General features: G+C 39.7%; 1 protein-coding gene and 1 long non-coding RNA gene across 2 annotated transcripts in view; both read right to left on the minus strand.

Moving 5' to 3' along the window:
- Window positions 1–24,687, minus strand: part of srrm3 (serine/arginine repetitive matrix 3) — an 84,681-nt gene that overhangs the window by 44,903 nt on the left and 15,091 nt on the right. The window lies entirely within an intron of this gene.
- On the minus strand, window positions 23,310–23,946 carry LOC114152959 (uncharacterized). Its single transcript, XR_003597249.1, has 3 exons — window positions 23,795–23,946; window positions 23,495–23,705; window positions 23,310–23,409 (listed from the first exon to the last, which is right to left on the minus strand). It is a non-coding gene; the product is annotated as an uncharacterized LOC114152959 (long non-coding RNA).

The raw sequence follows: 24,687 nt of genomic DNA on the forward strand, positions 1-24,687 counted from the left end.
TCTGCATTGGAGTCTCAGATGACACCCAGCGCTGCTATTCCTCTTCTTCTTCTACAACTGATAGCTTCATTTTTCACAAAGGAGATATAAAAACAACCAGGAGATGTACTTCATCACTGCCAAACATGGAGGAGTCAAGAGAGGATGATGGCCAGAGCTTCAGGATGACAGTCTTTTCATCTATTTTGAGCATGAGCGGCTTGTGATGTAGGATCAGCCGGTTATGTGCTTTCGAGCTGCTCATGGTGGTCTTTGACTGGTTAATGAGGATGTGTTTGTGTTTTTCAAGTGCTGCACCCTGCTAAACGATCTGTGGATGCGTGCGTAGCGACGTTGCTGTCGGCTGACAGAACAGGTGGCGGGACAGCAGGAGGTATAGTCCAACCGGAACGGGAATTAAGTTTGACTTTGTTCCTAGCCTTATTTGAACGAGAATTTGCCTCAACATGATTGCCTTAGAGGTTCCACCAGGTTTAAAACATGATCCACTGTGCAACGACCAGGATGACCCTCACACTGCTCCACCTGCATCAGAGGTAGGAATTAAAATTGTAATTTATTTGGAAGGGATGACACACATAAGTTAACATTTCGGCAAATGCACCAGAATTAGCCAAAATGCTGTTTTTAATTTCTTGCCCCTGGACAATGAGTAATTTGTCTTGCTAAAAACAAAGATACAAAACAAAGTTAAAATCGCTTGACTACAAAAATGTGTCATTAAATACAATCAGTAGAAACAGTTAATACAAAACAAAGGAAACTATAATACAATTATTATTCAGCCTAGTTTTCAATACTATAACTGTACATTTTATGCATATTTTTGGCCGTTTTAAATGTTTGCATTTTGTTTATGACAAAAGTAATCAAATCATGGTATAAATGTACTTTTATTAACTTCATGACAAATACCACAGTATTGTAAAGTTGTGGTATTTGTATTTAAGGTGAACATACTACTTCTACCCTGTAAAAAAGCACTGTGAAGGCGTGTGTGTGTGTGTACACAAGTAACCAATATCTGATGTCCTGAGGTCAGTAAAAACTTAAGTCGGATCTGGATCGATATCTCAAAGAGGGGAAAGGAAGGACACAAATAATTAATTTCATGCCGGACATCATGTCCTGGCCCGATGAATAAGCTGTAAGCAACAGATCCCACCATATGTGCCCATCCAACCGTTGCAAACAGGTTCCATTGTAATGAGCTACGATGAAATGAAGATACCATCAGAAATTTGGAGGCCACTTTTGCGCAACAACAGATGTGGGCTCGACGCTGGTGTGTCAAAGCGTGCCGTTTAACTCGAGCAGCCTCATTATTACGTCCCACATTCATCTGTCTTTTTTCACGAGACACGGGAGGAGAAACCGAAAATCTGTTTCCTTTCTAGTTGAAAGAAAAGAGAAAATATAAGCAGGAAAAAAGCGAAACCACACAGTTAATTGTGTTAAAGTCCTCTGCGGGGGCTGAAGGTTATCTCCAGTTGCTGCAGTAATGCTCTTCTGCTATTATAATATCTTCTGCTGCGTGAGACAATCACAACATCTAACCATCCTTCACGAAACATGACATTTTTTTTGTCTCTATCGCCAAGTTTAACAATAAGCTATTTCATATCACAAAGAGATAATATTACAGTTCAGTATTCAGTAGTCTGTTTGAGGATGAGGCGCTGATTGCTGTTCTGAATAAAAGATGGCCTCATTGGATAAAAAGAAGACGGCCGTGCTCAGTTTCCCTCTCTGCTGCCGTGTCCGCGGCGAGCGACATCGCACCTCGGACGACAGAAACAAAGCCTGTAAACAACAGCCAGACACAGTGGGTGTGCCAGGTGCTGGTCTTCAACCAAACGTTGAATACTGGCTGTAATTTCCATTCAAGCATCGCGATCTTTCAATTACATGGTGGCTGGCAGCCCACGCAGTGCTGACTGATCTGATACACACAGTGGATGGATCACACACTTAAAACTCCATTAATAACAATAACAGTCGCTGTGGTCACGAATGGCAAAAAATAAAAACAAAATTCCTAGACACATTAGAGAGCTAATGATGCATCAAGTTAAAATAACATGAGAGGAAATTGCCTATACTTGCGCCCTGGTGTTTTATTTTTCTTTTTAAATGGGGGAATAATTATCTAAGCAATTCGTTAGCAACAATTACAGGACATTATGTTATGCGGCTAAAGACAGAAACTTGTTGATCTGGAATAAAGGATGCGTGTCTATCACAGCATTGAATTTAAAAGAAAGATTTATTTTCTCTTCAAACCTTCAGAAGAATGGTCCTATTAGGGCTTAAACAATTCATCGGATTAATTGTGATTAATAGATTATTGAAATAATTTAGTAAATCATTAATCGCCCACTGGAGTAAACAGTCTCTGAAAAAGGCCATTTGCTGACAGGACAACACACTCAGAGCAATAACTAAGGCAAAACTTTACAAAAAATTATCTACATTTAGCATTTAAGATAAAAACCTTCTTTATGTGTAAATACACATCCTTTGCTGGAAATGATCAAGTGGACACTCAAAGAGCGTTGTTATTGCATTTTACACAATAAAATGCTTATTTTATTATTCACAAAAGGGATTTAATTATTAGTTTATTTGCATTTTAATATACTTTTAAAATTTTATAAATATAAAGCATAATTATAAACTTAAGTGGTTAAACAAAAAACATGCAGAATGTGCCCATTTTTTTCCATCTGTTTAATTGATTAACCATCAGACTAATCGATAGAATACGTAATCAACTATTAAAATAATTTTTTTATCAAGTAAACATAAAGGAGATGCTTTCCCTTTTGTCTACATAATGTTAAAGGGAAAGGTGATAGGAGATCTACAAACTGTAACTAATGATGTTTGAAAGCTGTTGAGAGGTGGACCCAGGTCCAAATGTCTTAGACTAAATTCGGACAGGTCCAGAGGACTTCAAAGGTCCAACATTCAACATGTTGTTTTGGGCTGAACAAAAGCTAACGTTTGTCCAACATTACATATCCGTGATGGACTACAGGTGTTTAGAGTCGAGCTCAAGGCCCAAACCGAAGTCTGGAAGTATTTTAAACTGTTTAAAATACTTCCAGACGTCTCACTTTGCACTCTGCTGGCTTGTTAGTGTAACTTCTACTGGTTTTTGCTTTTGTTTAACATCTTCCAGCTCCATTTTGTCACTTGTTGTAACAACAGGGCAAGTCAAATGCAAATCTTCTGGGATGTGTGATTGATGGAAACAAAGCAGGGAGGAACTGGGTGTGCATGCAGTGCGCTCTAACTGTTACAGCTTAATTAACTTCTTTCCTTCATCAACAGGGTAAACTATTTCTGTTTAGAATTTAATAAGTAGATTAACACAACTTTATATTGTGCGTTTTCATTTTGTTTCCACTGTGCTGTATCAATTGTAAACCTGAATTTCAGGGTTCGTTTCTCACCTTTTTACCAATTTTTTAGACTTTTACTTAAAGGTTGAGAAGATTTCTGGTCGCATATGAAAGAGAAACGCCAGCTAAAATAAAAGTTGCCATCCATTCAGTGATTTGGAGGTGACAGATGTCCGGCTCCAACCCTTCTGTCAAACTCTTCCTCCCAAGAAACACTGAAGTCACTGTTGCTTCCAGAACAACATGACTCAAAAAATATGGTTGCCACCCTTCAGTAGAACTAGCTCCCTCTGTTTTTCCACTCCATCTTGCTTCTTCCTCCAAAACCGTGGATAAATCACTCAAATCATCACTGAAATCCTCATAAATCTGCTGTGTACTCAGCCTTAGTGGTTTACCGTTTGATTCACCCTGAACAGCAACATTTTGTATTTATAGCATTTTGTATTTATAGCATTCCGTGAGAAACATCTGTTATTAAAAGCTTTTGTGAACACGGAACGAATGCGCAGTAGTTCATCTTTTTAAATCATGTAAGTGGTTTTGTCCCTCAGAATTACCGTGCAATAATTGTAAAATGCATCAGTCAGGGAGAAGTTTCGCAATGATGCATAATGTTCCTTCTCTGAACTGTTGGACCGGCTCCATCAGAGCTTCTCTGTATTTGCGCATATGAACAGTGTTTACAGAAGGAAACCCTACGGCAGGATTCTTTAAACAAAGAACGTATGTATGACCATCTGCACAGTAAGGGCCGTCCTGATGGACTTGTTTGTAAACACAGTTTACTCTAAAAAATTATGAAAATATAGATGGCAGTCAGAGATAGTAATGGATGTTCTCTACAATTAAAGTCTGACTACACAGCAGATTTAGGAGTGTCATCCATAATGTAGATCTAAGGTCAAATGTCACTGCTGATTGCTGCAACAGTAGCCTCACATTTGAAATCATTTTGCTCCCATATTTTTTCTTTCTTGCCTGTTTTACTGTCTATTTTACATGGTGTCACTTTCCTCATCACCCCTCTCTCATAGGTTGCTCGGTGTTGTGAACAATCACTCTGACGATTGAGCCTCATTCAGCGGCGAATGCCCCTCGGCCATGATTACAGGGTGGCAGTAAAACGGTTCTGACCTTAACGGAGACTTGCACAGCGAAGCTACAGAAGCCGTTTCTTCTGGATGCAACGTGTCTGCGCTCTCACCAAGTAAATCCTCCCCCGCCTCTTTTCCTGTGCCTCCCATCTCCCACTTCCCATTCGACCTTTCTTCTCTCTAAAATAATCGGCCCCTCTGCTGGAAACGTGTGTTTCGCTGTCAGCCTTTTGGCACCTGCAGGATTTGTTTAGCTCCCACAAGGTCACCGGTCTTTATTCCAAGCACGTTAGATTGCTGTTGGGTGCCAGGAAACAAACAGCCTCAACTGTTTTTTTTTTTTCATTACCTCCCTCCACAGCTCCATTTTTTTGTAGTAGTCAGATGCATGGTGCATACAAATTTGACCAGGGAATCAAAACCACAGATGTGCACTGTGACCTTTTTAGATGTTTGAATCTAAACACACCATATCTGCTGCATATCAAACTTTTCTTCTTTCTTTTTCTGATTTGGTTAATTCAGGAGCAGCTCATCATTTCTCCATTTACTTGACTCTAATGAAAAAAAACATGTTGGAATGAGATCTAATTGTGGTTGAAACGCGCTCCGGATGGAAGCCGGAAGCATTGTGGGGAATTGGTGCAGAATTCCACTGATGGCTTTTAGAACAGCAAACGCCTTTGAGCAAAAGCACTGCAGGCAATGTTGGGAGTCAGGGTAACAAAATAAAACATCTTGAATCAACATATCCACAATTAATTAGTGGAATCAGAGCGATACAGAGTGAGTGAGAGTAGAACAGCATTTGGAAAGCTTTGATGTTTGTTGAGGAAAAACATGTAATTTTGGTTTGAAATACAGAGAAATCCCTTAAACTATTTTACTTTTTGTCATGTCACGACCACAAACGACAACAGTTATAGAATCCAATAGACAAACAGAGTAGGACATCAATCTAAATGACACATGCTGTAGTTTTTTTAATTTCCTATAAATATAACAATGAAAAGTGTGACATGCATTTGCAATCAGCCCCCTCCGCCTCCCTGCTCCGCCCCGTCACGACCCGTCCATTATCATTCCTGACAAATAGCCCAAGCTGAGTCATACCGTACGGAGAGCTTCTCTGAACCGCAATTTAAAAGGATTTCCACAGATTCCCGATTGGATGTTGGTCTGGAATTTGACTGGGCCATTCAACCACACGGCTATGCTTGCATCTCTGGTTGCGTGTTCAGTGTTTACTATACTGCTGGAAGATTAACCTTAAAACACTACACAAGCTTTGAGCTTCAAATAAGTAGACAAACTGATGGAATACATGCTCCACCTCAGATATGAAGTTATGCTCTTCTAACCCTGTAATTCGTTTTGGCTGCCTTGTAGCATAACTCCAGCCTATCATATGAACTCCAGTGAGCTGCCATGTGCAGCGTCTCCTGGGAGAGATGATTAGCATCAGAGTGCTCCTGATGTGATTAGAGGGGTCAGTGGCAGGGGATAGATGGGCTCAGCTCAGTATCCGGCTGTCAAAACAAGACACAGAACAACACAACTTTGTCATTGCCCTGAGTGGAGGCCATTCGAACGGGGAGAGGATCACACTGCCTTACCACTTCCAACTTATCTGCATTTACCTCTCTAACCTTGTCTGTGTAATGGTTGTTAGAGCTTTGATTTTAATGCTATATGAACTACATTATTTGAAATAATCTAGCGAAAATCAACAATAAATATTTTTTTGTTATTGGAAGGTATTTAAAGTATGTGAAACTGGCCAATTTTAAAACGGATCATTACATTTTTTTTTTTCAATTTTTGTAATTATTTTTAAGCTTTTATCCGTATTTAACTGTGTTATTTTTTCACATAAAAATGAAATAAAAAGTGTCATAAGGTGAGACTATAATTTGTATGGAAAATATTGCATGTTCCTTATGCTTATGAAATATTTCTGCAGCTAGTATAGACATTATCATATCGGTCATCATTTACTAAAAAAAAAAAGATTTGTATTTTTTCCCTTAATATTTATAGATTTTAGATAAATTTTCCGGTTTTATCAATTTCTTTTCTTGAAATTGGCAAAAGTGATTCTAACTTTGGTCAAACAAAATGATTTTTGGTGCCTTCATGTGACATGTATGAAAAATGCATACACGTATTTCTAGGATATAACAAAGCTATGTGACGCTGGGTAGCTCATAAGCTTTAATCAGATACATTTCTACATTTGTTTACTGTATATTTATGTGATTATGTGAAACTTTGATTTTCCTGTGATCGTTACGCCTTTCCTCAGCTAACTGTCAGATTGGTCAAGATTTTGTTGATCTACCTCCATTTTTAATTGCACATAGCTGCATAGATCTTGTGTCTCAGAAGGGAAATCACTGAGGGAAATTTACATTTCTGCAGTGAGGGCTAAGACGAAGTTTATCGTTGTCCTGTCATGAGACCGGGTCGATAGCTGTGGGATTCCTGATCAATTAACTGCAAACACTGACATAGATGGATGTGAAATCAAAATGGTTCGCTCAAGTTGACATAGGGAAATGAATTTTGATTAACCTTAATTTAATCTGCTGCATTATGTCAAAAATCAACACCAGGTTGTTAACATATGTACAAATGACCGGCATTCTAGAGCAGAAATGTTCATACGGATGTCAAGATAAGACTTTCAACAAGTGAACTAAACCTGCTTTCTCCCAGAGTGGAGCATGATGTAAGAGAAATATCAAAATTAAATGTGTGTGTTCTCTCAGTATTATAGAGGAGCTGCCGCCAACAGCATCTTCTATAATCTATATAGTCTGCTGTATAGAATAAAATTCATTTTCCAATAAAGTAAACAGCATCTACCAGCAAGACATCACTCACTTGTATCCAGTTGAGCACAGGTTGTGATCGCTCCTTTTTCCAAAATATTTATTGACTCAAACGCGGTTCAGAACAAAACATCAGTGGAAAGTATTGCTAGAAATAAAATGTAGATACATTAAATGTAGAGAATAGATTTGAGCATTTAGGAATATCAGTATAAATGGCTGATTTAAATAACCTGCAGAAATACACTAATGCACAATGGGTTGGTACATCAGTATGAAATGGTACGTTTATGAAATACTGGTAAGCTGGGATGAAATGGCAACATCTAGAAGTGTGTGGCACAACTTAGGAAAATGGAGGAATTAGAGGTCTAAAATATCAATACCAAGTCAGTATCAATATCTAATCAATAAAAGCGTGGTAAGATCAATACTTAAGTGTCAGATTCCCTCTTGAACATTTTTTTATGTTTGCATTGCAGTTTTTCTACCTCAAAAGATTTTGTTTTGATGATAATTTTTAGCACTTTGAAATGTTTGTTGTTTTTTCTGTTGTTACTGTTTGTCATGTTAATGTTATTGAAGTATTTTGTTGACACCTGCAAACTTTGTCCAAAATCTGTCCTAGATTTGAACAAAATAATTTAAAAGAAAAACAAACGAGAACAAAGAAATGTCAGAAGTTTGACAATATGTCAAACTTAAATTCAAAATATGCTATCGGTATCGGTAACTGTCTCGGTATCAGCGATACTGGCCTTGTATTTACTTGGTATCGGATTGGTGCCAACATATGCAGTATCACAAATCTTTAACAGAAATGATCCCGGAGACTTTTAGCCTAAATAAAGTATTTCTACCTTTGAGAAATACTCAAAGGTATTTGTCTTCTTACAAAGTCTTTAAATTGTTTTCTTAGATATTAGCTGACGTTGATTCCCTTCTGTGTTTCCTACTGGGTTTTTCTGAAGAAACACTTCATTGCATTTTCGCTCTGTTCGGCATCACTGTCATATCTTAAACAAAAAAGGAAGCATTCACGCATTAAACTCTTTTTAGATAGTTCTGCATGGTGGATCAAAAATGTACTGTACTTACTTCTTTGATCCCATTAATTTGACAGTCCCAATTACACCGCTACAACAAGACAGTGGAAACTGACAGATGAATCCCAGTTTCCACTGAGCTTTAGTCTTTGTCTTGTGCACTTTCTGTATTCTAGTACACCTTCAATATTTCTTCATAAAATGGAGATAGATCTTTTTGACATGTTGTCTATAAGACACACAAATATGGAGGCTCGCATTCATAATTTAGAATCATTTACTGTATTAAGCCTAATATCTTGGTCTGTGGAAGGGAAGCTGATGTAAAGTTTTCATATATAAAGTCAACCACAGCTAGCTCTGAACCAGACACCGTCTAGGACAGTGGTTCTCAAATGGGGGTACGTGTACCCCTGGGGGTACGTGGAGGTACTGCAGGGGGTACGTGAAGCTTTTCAAAATATCTTTAAAAAATCAGTAGGCTCCTCATAATAAGTCTTGGGAAAAATTATTTTGTAAAAAGTTCGATAAAATATAAATGTGTGTTCATGCACTGAATTTTATATTCAGTATTTAGTTTCAATATCCTTTAAAATAAAACGGTTTGACTGGTTTTATACCTTCCTGGTGGTCACCGTCTTCTGTTTTTCTTTTTTGTTTAACCATGCAATGTTTGCAATATGGATGTATTTGTCAGGTTCACTGATATAAGTTGTTTGGCTTTAATAAATCAGACAGTGATTTTACAGCACTGTACCTCTTTTTAATTCCAAAAATGTTTTGCCCGTGTCAGGGGGTACTTGACTAAAAATATATTTTTAAGGGGGTACATCACTGAAAAAAGTTTGAGAACCACTGGTCTAGGAGACAGCGCTAAACATTACGACACAGCTTATCCATGTCTAACAATGGACTGTATCATTTGCTCTTGCCTGCTCAGCAGATAAAACTTAAGTTGCCTTTTATATGTCAGTGCCTGATTTAACCTTTGGTCTCCAGCTATAGAATTCAATATTCAACCAAGCAGTTTCTGTACATTGCGCTGTCCAAAGTGCCATTAAGGAGCTCACTCCAACAACGAGGAGTCACTGGTGTGAGTTTCACATCCCAGATACGTTTTCACCTCTCATATGACAATGTGAAGAACCTAAAAGTGCTTGATTTCTCCCGTTAAATAAATCCTACTCTTAAGTTTATTTACCATTGCTGGGTTTTTTTTTTTTGCAGCAACCTAAAAAACCAATTCAATTCTATAAATCTTTTCCTTTAATTATATTAATCTCATTCGTCAATTCTGAAGCATCTAGTGATCATAATTTTATATGTGGAAGAGGTGTAGATCTGATAAAAAACCCAAACAAAAACAATGTGTTTTCATCACAGCTGGCTTTTCCACCACAGATTTCAGGCTGCTTTTTAGACACCACTGTGAAGAATGCTCACACAATATCCTGCGGTACTACCATTTCATCATGTTTGTATTCCTGCGTGCTTTGAAAACATCCGAAGACACGGTTTTGATATGGATGAAATCTTCCTCTCAACCACCTCCCTGCTGTTTGTCGGGCACAGAGCCAGTCAAAGTGGGAGCCGGCTAAATCGAGTCAATGCCTGCAGCAATCTGAAGCTAATCTTCAGACTGCTGCAGAGCTGAAATGAGGCTGTCCTCCTTTCTACCTGCCCAGACTGTTGCTGCTATTGAATTGACACAGCACTCAGGAGGACGGAGTGATCAGCTTCCTGATACGAAGTGATGGCTGTCAGTTAGCAGCAGACTGTCGACCCCTGACGTTCTTCGCCCGGGACGTACCTCTGAGACACCTGCAACAGAAGAAGCTTCACTTCTGCTCAGCACAGCGCTCACTGTCACCCCACATAACATCCGCCGTCTCCTAATTATGGTGAAACAACAGCAAAAGTCTCTCAAAACTTTCCAACAATGCCCGATTCCCCCCCCCCCGAGGGAGAAAAATCTGCCAAGAACTGTTTTGCTGAGTGCAGCCAAAGGTTTGAAGCTAAATGCAGTCGCAGTCTTCACCTAACAAGCACCGTCATCGCCAGCACACAGCAGCCCCGAAAACAGCTATGAAAATATGTACGACAATATTTACCCTACGATGTAAAACCAAATTCTGCTTTACTTCAGATTTTGTTTCTAAAGCAGAACAGGTGATTTTTTTTGTGGCTAACCTATTTTAATTGCTTGACCAGTCATATAAATATGATTTAGAGCTTGTTAAAGCGGCAGTATAATGTAAAGTTCACTTTTTTTTAGCATTACATCATGTTATAATGTTATTTCCTCATCAAAAACAAACCTGAAGTGTTGCCATGATTCTTTCATGCATGTTTGAGAAATCCTTCAATTTCCCGTGGCAACCATTCAGCTGTGCAAATCGCCCTGGGGGGATCGAGGCGCAGCTCCTCCTCTTTTTAAGACAGTGAGAACAGTTTCCAAGTGACCGAACTCCTGCCCCACACAGCATCCCTCTCCCACTCAGCTCCTCTAGGCTAGCCAGCAGCAATTAGCAAATACCTGATGGAACTGCACATCTGCTGAGCTTATTATGTAAGCTACTTCTCAGTAAAAAGATGGTAAAAGTGTTGTTCATAAAAAGCAGGAGTTTTTAAAGAGGCAGAGGCCTGACTTCAACATGATAATAAAGTCAAATCGAATTTCTTTTAAGTTATATTTGCTATATACAGCATTTTTATAAGTACTGAAGGTAACATAGTTACTGGATTGTGCTCTGAAATGCCACTAGATGCCTGGAAAATAAATAATAGTGCACTTTGGCAGAGGCTCTGCTACCTTCAAGTGAGAAGAGACTTTGTCTGCAAGGTTTCCAAGCAGACGTTTCCAGATAAGAAGCGAGTCAGGTTTGTTAAAAGTCACAAACTGAACCAGAATTTATTACGACAACACCACTAACCCTGCTTTACATAACAGGACCCAGATCTGCATGAAAATTCACAGTTTGAGATTTAATCTTAGTATAAGAGTGAAAACACAAAAATTACCTCTTTAATCAGAGTTTAGTATTACACAATCACAATAACTGTACCATATATAGACGCTTTAAAGCAGTGGTCCCCAACCTTTTTAGTACCGCAGACCGGTCAAAACTTTGCTAATTTGCTGTGGACCGGGGGGGGGGGGGGGGGGTGCACGCACCGACACCGTGGCTGCTGTTTCTAAATCATTCTGCTGCTTGTGGGCTCAATGTTGGCTCTCAAGACGTAACCGACAGGATCTGGTTAAAGGATTTTCAAAATAAAAGATCCTCCAGACTCAATACAGAAAACGGAAGTATTTAATTCTTTCTTGCGCGGCCCGGTACCTATTGGCCCAGGGGTTGGGGATCACTGCTTTAAAGCACATTTTTTGTTTTGTAAAACCAATACTACTTACACTTTTTTTAATGAGGGATTCTTAGTTTCTAAACAATTTTGCTAAACTCTTGTCTCATCTCATGAGCTCAATGAATGTCTGGTGAGTCCTGTAACTCACATATTGCCCCGGAGAAGAGAATAAATGAGTGGCACCACTGCAGGCTGCACAGAGAAGAGCTCCAAAGAGGCACCAGAGCGTACTGCTGCAGTAGTGCAATTTGGTTGTATTTTTGGCATTTCCCATAGAAATCATCTACACTTGTGAAAAATAACATATATATATATATGTTGAGGAGCAAAGTCATACAACAGCCTCTGATTGTTTCTATGTAGCCATAACCGACTGCAGAGGAACAGACCTTCAGATTAGTGAAGCTGTTATACTGTAATGCTCATCCACTACTGGAGCGTAACATATGACTCAAACTGGAGCGCAGCCAGCAATGAATTTCAGTCCTTATTAAATCTGACATGTTGACTGAGACGCTGCATCCTTATTTATAGCTACAGCATAGAGTGTCATGTTAATATGTACGGCTAACTCCGGTACTAATTGGATAAAGTCTTAACTTTGACATATTTACAAGTTTAATCTTGAGGGAGGGTTTATTTCTACTAAATTTAATGAAAAACGGGGACACATTGTGGGAAGTGGAAGAACATTCAGAGCAGGGATAGCATAAAATGTGGAAATCAGAAGAGAAACGGAACCAGAGAGCGGTCAAAATCAATACTTTTCTTTCAGGATGTGGTGTTGTGCTGATTAGGTTTACAGTAGGCAACAATCCACAGCTAAAACAACGTGCAAGTCAGTGGGAGTAGGAGATTTTAAACTGGTGGATTTCAGGTCAGAGAAGGGCAACCACACACCATTTATCAATAGAGTCTGAACACTTTGTAAAAAAAAAAAAAAACCTGACTGCATGCCAGCTTTTGAAAAGATAAAATAACACCAGGATTCAACAGATAAAGGATGAAAGAATTACACAAAATCTGATTAAAACCTCTCAAACTTTCTTAATAATAGCCATGATTAAACTTGGCGTATTCAAAATTATTTGTCATTATACAAGAGATTAAAATTTCAATCTGGCGCCCCAAATGTTTAAATGTCTGCAAAGCACAATTGGTTTTTTTGTTGTGTTTTTAGAGTTTTTTTGTCTTTCGTGAGGCTTTAACGCAAAGTTTCCAATCAAATATTTCCCCAAATCAATCCAGTTTTATCATACAAACAAATTATAATGGCTTGAATAAAATAAAGTATATCGGACAATATATATTTTACGTGTTAATCTGCAATAATGATTTTTTTCTTTAGCCATAACAATGCATCTGTCGACCCTAAATCAACTTCCATCTTGGCTTCTGTTAAAATATGCCTAATCCAACAATCCACTTAAGTTGCTAACCTGATATGCTAATGCAGTCTGGCTCCATCTGGCCAGCTTTGAGAATTCTAGCTGGCTTATCGTCGCCCTCTGAATCACAACTCTCACAGGTCAGGAACAATGAGCCTGCATGCTAATAAGGAAGCTTAAAGTGAGTACAGAGAACACGAAGGTCATGCACTGACAAAATCTTCAGGATTACTGGCCAAAGATATTTATCTCTTTGACAAAAAAAGTGAACTGTTTACTAAGCAACACAAAGATAAGACATAAGAAAACGTCAACAAAAAGCAGGATTCACAGTTTACTGTTGGTGCCGTTCACACATTACCTTTATAAAGTTAACCATGATTGTCAGAGCTGAAAGGTACAGGACTGTCTTAACACGACGCTAAACAGAGAGCAGCATGCCAAGCTGCTAAGGTGAGAATGCTCAAGTCTGCAGGCACATTGAGGTAAACGGTCACACCGTAACACCTGGAACGCCAACAAAACTACCACAGCAGAGCCTGAGCATAAACAGCTGAAGCTGCGATTCCTTCTAATTAGAGAAAAGTTATCTACTCAGCAGAAAAGCTTAGGAAAGCAGTGAGCTGGTGCAGAACAATTGGAAAGAGTGCTGCGGAAAGACTCATTAGAAAGCTATTGTGTGAGATACAGAAGCCCAGCCCAGAGGAATCCCGTAAACGTTACGCTGTCACAAACCAAGGAGCCATGGGGACAATCTGAAAAATGAAAAATAAGGTGACGCATGTATTCACTGAATTTCAAAATTCTTCACACATGAAAGAAAAAATAGAGGGCTGCTGGGGGAAAAGATAGTATGTCGGCCTGAAAAATTGCAAGCATCCATGATTATTTTTTTTATTCGGAGTCACATACAATTTTATTCAGTCATATTTTTGAGTCAGAAAATATAAAAATCTTGTTTTAGGCATAAATGAATCACAATCAGTCAGTTCTTTGTTTGTCAGAGCAGATGAACATTTTAAAAATGTTCATCTGACAAATGAATTCTGACAAAACAAAACCATAAAAATGGCAATACACGTGACTGAAATTATGCAGAAAAATACTTTGTCAATGTCCTTTTATGCATACAGAAAGTATACAAAATAAAGAGAAACTGATTGACGATAAACGACTAAAATATTTCTGTCAACACATACGAGTGAGGCTAAATAATTGAAGAGAAGTAAAATCTATCCATCCATCATCCATCCTTGTCTGTATCCAGACACAGCCAGCATTAAGTATTTCAAAATAAAATTGGACGAATACCAAAACTAACATCAGGGAGAAACAAATGTGGAAATAATTGAATTACATTTTAGTCCAAAAAGAAAAGAAAGAAAGAAAACTAAATTATAATTACAATCACTCAATAAATTTGGCAAATCAAACCGTTTCAGTAGTAAAGGCCTGATTGCTAAGATAAATTTATGGAAAGAAGATTAGTGCAAGTTGGCAGATGTTTAAATAAATAGACAAAGCACCAAGCATGCTTTGCAAGATAATTAGCAGTATCCTGTGATTCTCTATGAGTTCCTCTTTTAATCCTTGATTGGGTGTTTGAGCACTTCATTCAGCAGGCTTTGGAAAATCAATGGTTATCTCAAATCCAAACTGTGATCCATCATTACTCACCCTCCTTATTAGAACCTGCAATGAAGTGACAATTATAATTCTTGAGACGCGGAGAGGCAGCCTTTTCTCTTTGTCACATCCTAGGTGAGTTTTCTTCCCTCCTCAGCATGTCTCCCAGGCAACCGCATCATTCCATCTTAAAGTAATTTGGACAGTAGCACTTCAATAAATTGAGCACACAGCAAAGCCTTGAAGTGGAGGAAAGAGACACGGGCCAAGATGTCAGTCCATTAAGGTACGTTCCGCTCCGCGTGCCTCTTCAAATCACAAAGCCGGTGTTTGAATGCAGCCGCAGCAGTGATTTATGTGATTGGGCCGGTTTGATCATTTGTGTCTTGCCTACAGTTTGGTTTTTTTTCCCCTGTGTTTGTAGCAGAGATTACTGTATGGGAGTAAGTGGAGCTAGTGGTGGCCACACACTTGTTACGGCGCGCGTGGCAGACCCTCGTCACAATCCTCTGGAGATGACTAGCGTGACCCAGCAGCGTATAGGTTTCCATTTCACGCCCGACTGCGTGTGAATGCAGTCAGCTATAGGAATAAACAGGGGTGTTATTTGCGTGCACGCTGCAATTAAAGATGACGGCTGGTGATAGCTGGAATCAAGTCAGCTTCCATGACAACAATGGAGCAGACAAGCTATGAAAGAGAACAAGTGTCACTGTGGGAGGATTTCAGCGTTGCACGCTGCCCTTTTCCTCACCGAGATAAGATGCACAAAGTTAAACAGAGGAAATCGCTTTGGCTACTGTTTGCTCATAAACGTGTAATTTATCCACAGCGTGGCGACTGGACTCTGCAATGCGCCACCTCGCCTACTTTTTTGTTGTTGTTTTTCTTTCGCTGTCAAGACCTCCGCCTGTGTCACGATAAGGAAGAAACCTCTTTATAGCACTGGGACACACACTGATTAACGAACACTAAAGGGCAGAAAGCTTCTGCTAAATCAAGGTCAAACTGCTAAAAGCCCCGTTCTGACAAGATTTATAAGTAATGGACCCAGTCATCCAGACACGCTGTGAGCAACTACAGACCGACAGCAAAGGAAGGCAGTCAGAGAAAATGAATCTGACACTGATGTTGACTGAAAGCAGCAAACTGTAGAGGGAAGGGTTAGATGAGTTGGTGGAAGGAAAACTAAGCGACTGATAAATGACTTAGACGACAGACACACCTATCACCTATGGGAGGAAGCCGGAGTATCCAGAGAGAATGCACTCAGGCACAGGGAAAACATGCCGTGAACTGGATTTAACCCAGCAGCAGTTTAAAGATTAATTTCTTCAGAGTAAAATCATGCCTCCATGTAGGATGTAACATGACCTAGACCCCTAGGCTGGAACTAGCTTTTGGTTTACTCAAGTGTCTTTTACATCATTTTTAACCTTGTTCACATGACAACAGTTTTCCAAAGTTCCTCATAGTTGCTGCGTTTCCTCCTAAAATTGCGCAAATTGAAATGACAAAAATACAAAATTTCCCGAATGGAAAGACGTCAAATTTGAAAATACAAGTTTGTTTGTGCCATATCGAAACAGATGCATTTCGCAAAACTGCAATGGAAACACTTTTTTCGCATCATACATGATCAACAGGCCGATGTTACTATTGGCAAAAATGACAAAGAAGACAACAGGAAGTATTAAGAGCCTGATGGTTTGTTTTTGTTCTTTTACAGACACTGCTCAGTTACTGTAGCTTCACCAGAGTTCTCACGCATGGCATAGTTCATGAAAAGCTGTGTGTCAATCTAAAGTGTTAAATTCATAACTCTTCTGTAAAATCGCCAAATTTCCACAAAACACTGCATATGTAGTCACTTCAAAGAATAAAGGGCTTGTTGCTCCGTAGCCTGAATAAGACACCGACTTCTCCTCTGATGGCTGATAGCTGATGAGAGCTAGAGCCAAGACTTAATAATGAATATATCTCATGTAACCGTTTGCATCCGTCACTGCCACGATTTTTAATAACTTGTCGCGAGAACGACCTTATTCACGAATGGAAACACCACAATTGTGAGATTCTGTTATTTTTAAATCGGCTGAATAAAGATTCGAGCACAGTTATAATAGAAGTGCAGCTGATGCAGCATGTTTACTGAAATACATGAAAAATTAAGAAAGTATTTAGCTTGTACGTTTTATTTGTTGTTGTTATGTCTGATGGTTATAAATTCTAGTGGTAGATTAAATAAATATGGTTATAGATATAGATTTTACTTCTTATTCTGCAGAGTTATTTTCTGTTTTGTTATAAATTAGCCATATGGCTGTAATCTCATGTAAAAAAAGAAAACTTTTCACATAAATTATTTTGAAGCAAGAAAGAAAATAGAAACATACAAAGGTATGTTGAGCAGTGAATATGGATTGCAAATGTCTTCAAATTAGTTATTCAATGTTAGTGGCACTACTTTCTGTGAAATCAAAATGAAAGCAAAAATGTGGTGGTTACAAAACAAATGTGTTGTACCGAGCATTTTACATTCTAGGAAGATTTTAATCCATCAGTAACAATCTCACTCCAATTTTTTAAAAAGTCTCCATCTGCATCAACCATCTGCACGGGGCCAAATTTGTACCATTCTTGAATTCTACCTAAAATTAGGGCCATATAAAATCAATCCAATGGCCACAAATGGCCTCCAAGTTAGAGGTAATTTATTTGACAGCATGGTGGGAAGTCGGTACCAAAGGAAACACTTTGTGAAAATAAGAGCATGATATATACCTGGCTCCGTTTGATGATATGATGACCCACATGCTTCCCACAGCGATGATGACCATCGTCCTTTACTGCCCTCCAAAGCGCTAAATGATACCAATGTTCAGCTTTTACCTGGACTTTTTTTTAAAGACAGATGTTAGTCACTCAATTTCACCAAGATTGTCAAGGCGAGCTGGGCCACCTCAACCCATATATGTCCGTCTGTCCTCTTACATCTCCATTTGCAGCGCTCCCGGATGGGCAGCAATGCATGAAATGACCCAGTCATGGCAAAAAAGGAGATAACACAAGACAAACCGTGACGCCTTGATGGACATCACCTCTCACAGTTGCCCCAATTTCTCAACTCTGTCAGAGAAAGCTACATAATTGAGCAACAGTGCGGGACACATTTCAGCATTTACAAAGACAGCCACCCTTATTGAAGTACATGTAAAACCATAAATACTGTAGCTCTTTGATATTCACAACATCATTACTTTCCCTGGCAGGATAATAAGAGCTGAAAAGCGTTTACCTTTTCATAGAAGCAGCTGATAGTGGAAAAAATCTTCAAAAAGACTTAAAATCTGCTATCAGGATTATAGCATTCCACAACAAGCTCCAGTTTGATGACAAATCAGAATTTATGTGTTCTTACAAAGATTAGGAAGCAAAGCAAATCATTCAGTGAAAGAGTTGAACTTATTAGTAAGGCAAGGTATGAAGTATGTAACAGTCAAACACTAACTCCACTAAAACTAATCAGCATCCTGTATTTATTTCCGATATCTGCATGTCTTTTTTGGCAGGTTGAGCCAAATGAAGCACATTTCTAAAAGTAGATAGTTGTTACAATCCGCAGTACGAGATGTGTGTCTTATGTCACCATTGTTAATACACTCAGTAGCTGCAGCTTGGTTAATTATGTACCCCACAGTCAAAGGAACTTGATGTGACAGGGGGACAGTTTTGTCAAAATCTTGTTTGACTTTTCATCAGAACAACAAAATTAGTCACTGTGCATTCGCTGTCTTTTTTTTTTTGCTCTATCTAAATCAGTTTGTTAGATGCAGGACTTGAATTAGAAGAAAACTCACATTATGGATTTGAAAGTATTTCCCTGGCTGTCATATTTGTCACTACACTTACAGCTCACTGAAATATTTTTTTTAATCTCCAACAAAGGAGACAATGGTACAAATGATTTTACAGGAATAGTGCTTGTAAAAAAGTAACTATGCTACCTTCAGTTGTTATTAAATGCTGTATATATCAATCATCACAAAAAAAAATCCGAGTCCTTGATTTTGACACTTTGAAATTGGGCCTCTGTCTCTTTAAGAAGCTCCTGGTCTTTATGACACTCCGCCTTCAGGAAGTCATCACAACAACATTTCTGCATTATGCCATTTACAACTGTTATTATGAATGCTGGACTGAGCAGTAGTGCATATGATAAGCTAAGCAGACGTGCAGTTCCACCAGGTATTTGATAATTGCTGCTGCCACTAGTCTGAAGGAGGAGAAGGTCAGGAGAGCTCAGCTTGGACTCTGCAGCTCCAAGAAAGATCTTTATGGAAATAGGCACTTTGTATGAGCAATTGGTTAGGTACCCCTGAATGGCTGTAATGGGCAACTCAAGGATTCCTCAAACATGCATAAAATACTCAAACCAACACTCTAAATATTGTTTTGATGAGGTAAAAACATAGTAACATGAAATAAAGCTCAAAATAATCTCAATTGTTCTTTAGCTTGAGAACATTTGAGAAGTTTGTTCGGGAAGAGTGACAAATGCCGACATTGTTGCAACACAATAGTTAAGGAGTTGGGGTTTTTTTGTCTGTGCCATTTTCATTTGAAATATACATAATTAAAGTAGTAATAATGGACACCATTGTTTTGTTCATTATAAGGGCCTATATATGTACAGTACAGACCAAAGGTTTGGACACACCTTTCTAATTCAATGGGTTTTCTTTATTTTCATGACTATTTACAAGGCAAGAAATCCCACTTATTAACCTGACAGGGCACACCTATGAAGTGAAAACCATTTCAGGTGACTACCTCTTGAAGCTCATCAAGAAAATGCAGAGTGTGTGCAAAGCAGTAATCACAGCAACTTGCTACTTTGAAGAAACTAGAATATAAGGAGTATTTTCAGTTGTTTTACACTTTTTTTTCAGTGCATATTTCCACATGTGTTATTCATAGTTTTGATGCCTTCAGTGTGAATCTACAATGTCAATAGTCATGAAAATAAAGGAAACTCATTGAATTAAAAGGTGTGTCCAAACTTTTGGTCTGTACTGTATGTATGCTTCCATTGTGGGCATCCAGCCACACTGTCTGCTGTTCTTTGCACTCATGTTTGGCAGAATATACGGATGGTAAATGCAAGCCAAGTCTCCAGGGAGCTAGTGACAGCAGCAGAGCCAACTTGTCAGCACTAGGGTGTGGCAGAGCCATAACACCCTCTGTGCGTTGGGGGATTGGGAGGGGTTGGTGCTGCTGGTAGTGGTGGTGATGCGGGCGTCTCTATAAAAGGACTCGTAAAGGTTAGGTGAGTTGGCTCCTTCTCCTCCTATGGGCTCCCACTCAGCGCCACAAAGGTTAGACGGAGCCCTCGACCGCAGCGGAGGTGATGTGAGAGTGCTGGAAATGTCATAGACACCAACGGAGCTCCAGACGAAGTCAATACTGATGCAGCAGCTGCTCCACAGTCCGCCAGAGTCTTTGTCACGGAGCCATTTCAGTCTACGTAGAGAGGGGTTGGAGCAGTGAGGGGATGGTGCCCCATGTTTATCTGCCTGTTATATGCACAGCCACCTGCTTGGTTCTAGAGCTGCAACAAATAACTCAAAGCATTCTTGGAAGGCCACAACAAATCTGTGTGTTTATGACTCTTTACTTAGACTTCAGTCGTAGCCAAAGCGATATAAACATCTGCAGAAACAACAGTCCCCAAGCATTAGCAGACAAAATGCCTAACCAGATACAGAATCATCCTTTCAGTGTCACTTCCCGTCTGTGTTCCCCCATATGGGCAGCGGCCATGATGGGCTTATTAATCCCCTGGGAGGACAGAGGATGAGTGTGTCCAGGCTTTCTTTGCATCTATCTGTGTGCCACCTCTCCTCCCCCCTCCTCACCCATTGCCATCTGTTTCCTGCCCAGCACTCTGGCTTAATTCCTTGCTGCACCCAGGTCTATCCTGCTCCTCTTTTTCTTTTCTTGTTGGCATTTACATGTAACATTTCTGAATATGAAACATCCACGAGTTGTGCCGCACGCCTGTCGCTCTCGTCGGTTACAGCGGCTGGAAAGCGGTTTCTGGTTTCCATGGAGAGTTCAACAGGACCCGAATACAAGATATTCAGTTTTTCTGTCCTGATTTTATTTTCTGTTATTGCGTCTTGTCTTCCAGTTACTAACTGCCCATTTCTGAGTGATGTTTTATTATTGTACATAGGGAGAGGAGATGCGGCAAGCTGCTTTTCTAATCCCCAAAATAATTTGGTTCCCCTGATGCATCTCCTCGGGGCTGTGCTACTAATCCAGCAACAAGGAGAAGTGTGCTCTTGACATTTTGGCTCTCATGGGTGTTTTGCTCAAATTCAGCTAGTTCTCTCATTTCAACCCAGGACAATCCCTCAGCTCTCCTTTGCTGCAGACGTGTTACTGGTACTGATACTGGTATTTAAAGACAACAGGGCTTCAGATTAAACCGAGCTCTACCGGCAGCGACAATTAATCACACTCAGGCTCACTCCGCCCATTTCTGTCCCTTTGCAGCTCAGATGTAGTGTCAGATTCCAGCACTTACCCTGACATTAAAAAGATCGCACACTCATTTCTCTCGGCATTCACTGTGATGTCGTCCGTCTCACGTTTCCCACTTTGTGTTTGTTAATCATATTTACAGCCAGACAAGTCCAGCCCTTTTACCATCTGTCCAGTTCAAAAAGCCTGAACACCTTCAGCACTCAGAATGGCACTGTAGATTAATCCCAGGGCTGTTGAGAGAATGAATAAAAGCATTTTTCTCTTCGGTTACGTGACCTCGTACACTTTCCAACTCCGGATCAGGGCTTCAAAACAACCTATAGTCTTCATGGTCTGCGATTTTTAGATGCATGCCCCCACCGAGTTGGATATTTCTGCTTCTCTCAAATGGAAAAGGCATTGGGCATGAAATTTCCCCTGACAGCTGACTCCCTTTAAAGTCGGTAAAAAAAATCTGCTCTAATCAATCGGACGGGAGACTCTGCGACAAAATTCAGTTGAGAGTCGGGGGGGAAAGGAAAAGAAACGCAACACCTGAGAGCAAACCTAAAAGCCTTAATCAACAACAAAAACACTAAATGTGTAATTACTTGTACAAAATTATCAAACAGGTGACTATTGGTATTTACGCAGCATAACAATGCCATCTATTGACCATTTTGTTCTGACAGAGAGGAGAGAGGACATAGAGTTTTCAAGTAGCAGAGCTTTGGAGGAAAGAAGGGTTTAAAATGCAACGCATCTCTGTTGCTCCCCATTTTTCACTTTAGTGAACAAGCCTCAACCTGACTCTCAATGACAGCCTTTTGCAATGCCTATTAAACCGCCTGGAACACTTTCACGTTTTGTCACGTCACAACTGCAAACGTCAATGAATTTTATTGGAATTTGAAATGACAGACCAACAAAAACAAAAAGTAGCGTAAAGCTGTGAACCAGCTGCAGTTAGAGCAGCAAGCTCTTTTGGATGTGTCTGTACCAGCTTTGCACATCTGGAGGCTGAACTGTTTCCCTGCTCTTTGCAAAATAGCTCAAGCTCCGACAAATTGGATTGAAAAAGCATCAAATTTCAACTTTGGACTTTGACAGCACCATTCTAACTCATGAATATGACCTCATCTGGTCTTTTATTATCCTATTGGACTAATAATGTTCTTTTGAATTGAATTATTTTGTAGTTACTCTCTGAAACATAGTTTCTTTTTTATCTTTTTCTCTCTATATACTGTGTTTTCTTATACGAGAAGAGCCTTACATCGTCTCTGCTCCAAAACAAAAAAGGAACTAATAATAGCACTGCGGCGAATCAAAAGCCTAAGAGGCCTGAATTGCTGACGTAAGACGCCTATAGAGGCTGTAACTTCCCACTTCTGAAAAAGTCCATCTTCACAATAACACTTCTCCAAAATGGGAGCCAGTAGAAATCCTCTAATGGCTACTGGGAGCCCTTAGACAAAAAAGGGCTGTCAGTGTGTCTGTTTTATCGGATTGGTTAATATAAGTGGGCCCCTGTGGTAAACAGCAGCTCCGACTCGAACAAAAGAGCAGCAGTAAAATGTACCACTTTATTTCAATCTCCGAGATGAAGCCCCTGCCTCGTATCGCGTCTCCTTGACAGGAGAGAGTCTGCAGTCTCTCCTCGCACCTCCGTGCCAGCGTGCAACATACAAACCTATTTCTAATTCTACTAGTTACGGTCCACAGGGAGAAGTGAAGTCAAATATTCACAAGAAAAAACAAGCAGTTGGCAAAGGTCCATGAATCTCTGGCGGTCTGCTGGGTAAATTACTGTAGCAATGGTGCTGGAGTTTGGCCTTGCTGTATTTTAGTCCTGGTTATTTCCAGCGCACTCTCTCAGCATTACTGTCTCTAGTTGACCGCTTCATTACTGCAGCTCCTCTTCTTTTTCATCCTAGGTACTCTCTAGAGCCCGATACTGTCATGTTGGGTTTGAATGTTAGCCCAAATGCAGAACACAACCACAGGAGAAGTGAAATCAGTTTTAAATGATTTATTAAAGATCACACAATAATCAAAGAGAGAGAGTCGGGGTGGTCTGGTCCAGGGGAATAAACCGTAATGGTAGCAACAGTTCACTGGGAGGAAAAAAGCAGGGTGGTAAGTTCAGGGGTCGTGGGAGAATGGAAAACTCTTGGAGGGGAAAAAACGGGTAGATCTTACTTGTGGTTGTTGGAGCAGAGTTGTGGAGGGAAACTGGGTTTGTCCGGGGTCTCGGTCCCTAATGGATCCAGGGACAGCGGAGGAGTGCGGCGGGGAGCGGACGGATAGGCTCGGGTGAAACGGAGACACGGAGGAGTGGAACGGCCGCCAGCCGTGGAGTCCAGAGGAGATTTTCAAACAGCAGAGAGGTGAGTCTGGGAACTCGGGCAACCTGAAGGCAACGGAGAAGAACAAAAGATTCACTAGAAGGTTCAGGCAACAAGGAACACTAAGAAAAGCTCAAGGGAGGCTCAGAGGTACCGTGACTGGCACAACACTCAGGCGACGTTGGACTGACGGCCCACTCCTATGACTGCTCCGCTGATGAAGGTGATAGGGAACAGCTGGGGAAAATAATGACGCCACCGCACTCCATCCGAAACCTGTCGCCTTCTGGTGGTAATATGTAGAACGGCGCGCAGGCAACCCCCCCAATAGGACAGAGAGCCCCGGAACACAACAGATACATGCAGATAAACTGAACATTATTCAGAAAAGCAACCAAATCACTGCATCTGCTTTAAACAGCCACATTAACATAATGCATTTTACTTCAACTTAAAGTAAAATGATGCTGATTAACAATATTTCTACATAGGAGACCAGCAGAAAAACCACTTGATGTATTTTTCAGTTACTTTTTGTAGGGATAAAGCCTGAATTTGGAAGTACAACAATCCCTAATAAAGCGCAGAGGGTCTGAATAATAAAAATATGTTTATTTTAATTCTAAAATTGGTCAGAAATGAATTAAACTAACTCATTTACCTCTTACATTTATGTAGATGCACACACGGGACAAACAAAATAGTCCAGTGATCTTTCTTTAATCTCTGGTATAGTTGTTGTCCAACACAAATAGACAAAAGAATAGACTAAAAAAGAAAGGAACTAGGAGAAAAGAAAAAAATAGTATAGAATAATCTTAACTTTTCCTCTGTGGGAAATTCTGGTGTACAAGCAGCAAAAAGTAGTTAGTATTTAACACCCGAGCAGCAAAAACATGTATATTTAACTGCTGAACGAAATCCTTGAAAGAAGTCAATATATTCTTAGCTTGAACACTCGTGAAACACAAGAAACTTACAAATTCACCAGCAACAAAGAAGAAACTGCATTTAAAAGAATAAAAACATTTTTAAAAAGTTTCTGTT

The sequence above is a fragment of the Xiphophorus couchianus genome, chromosome 11 (genome assembly GCF_001444195.1).
Source record: "Xiphophorus couchianus chromosome 11, X_couchianus-1.0, whole genome shotgun sequence".
Taxonomy (NCBI): domain Eukaryota; kingdom Metazoa; phylum Chordata; class Actinopteri; order Cyprinodontiformes; family Poeciliidae; genus Xiphophorus; species Xiphophorus couchianus.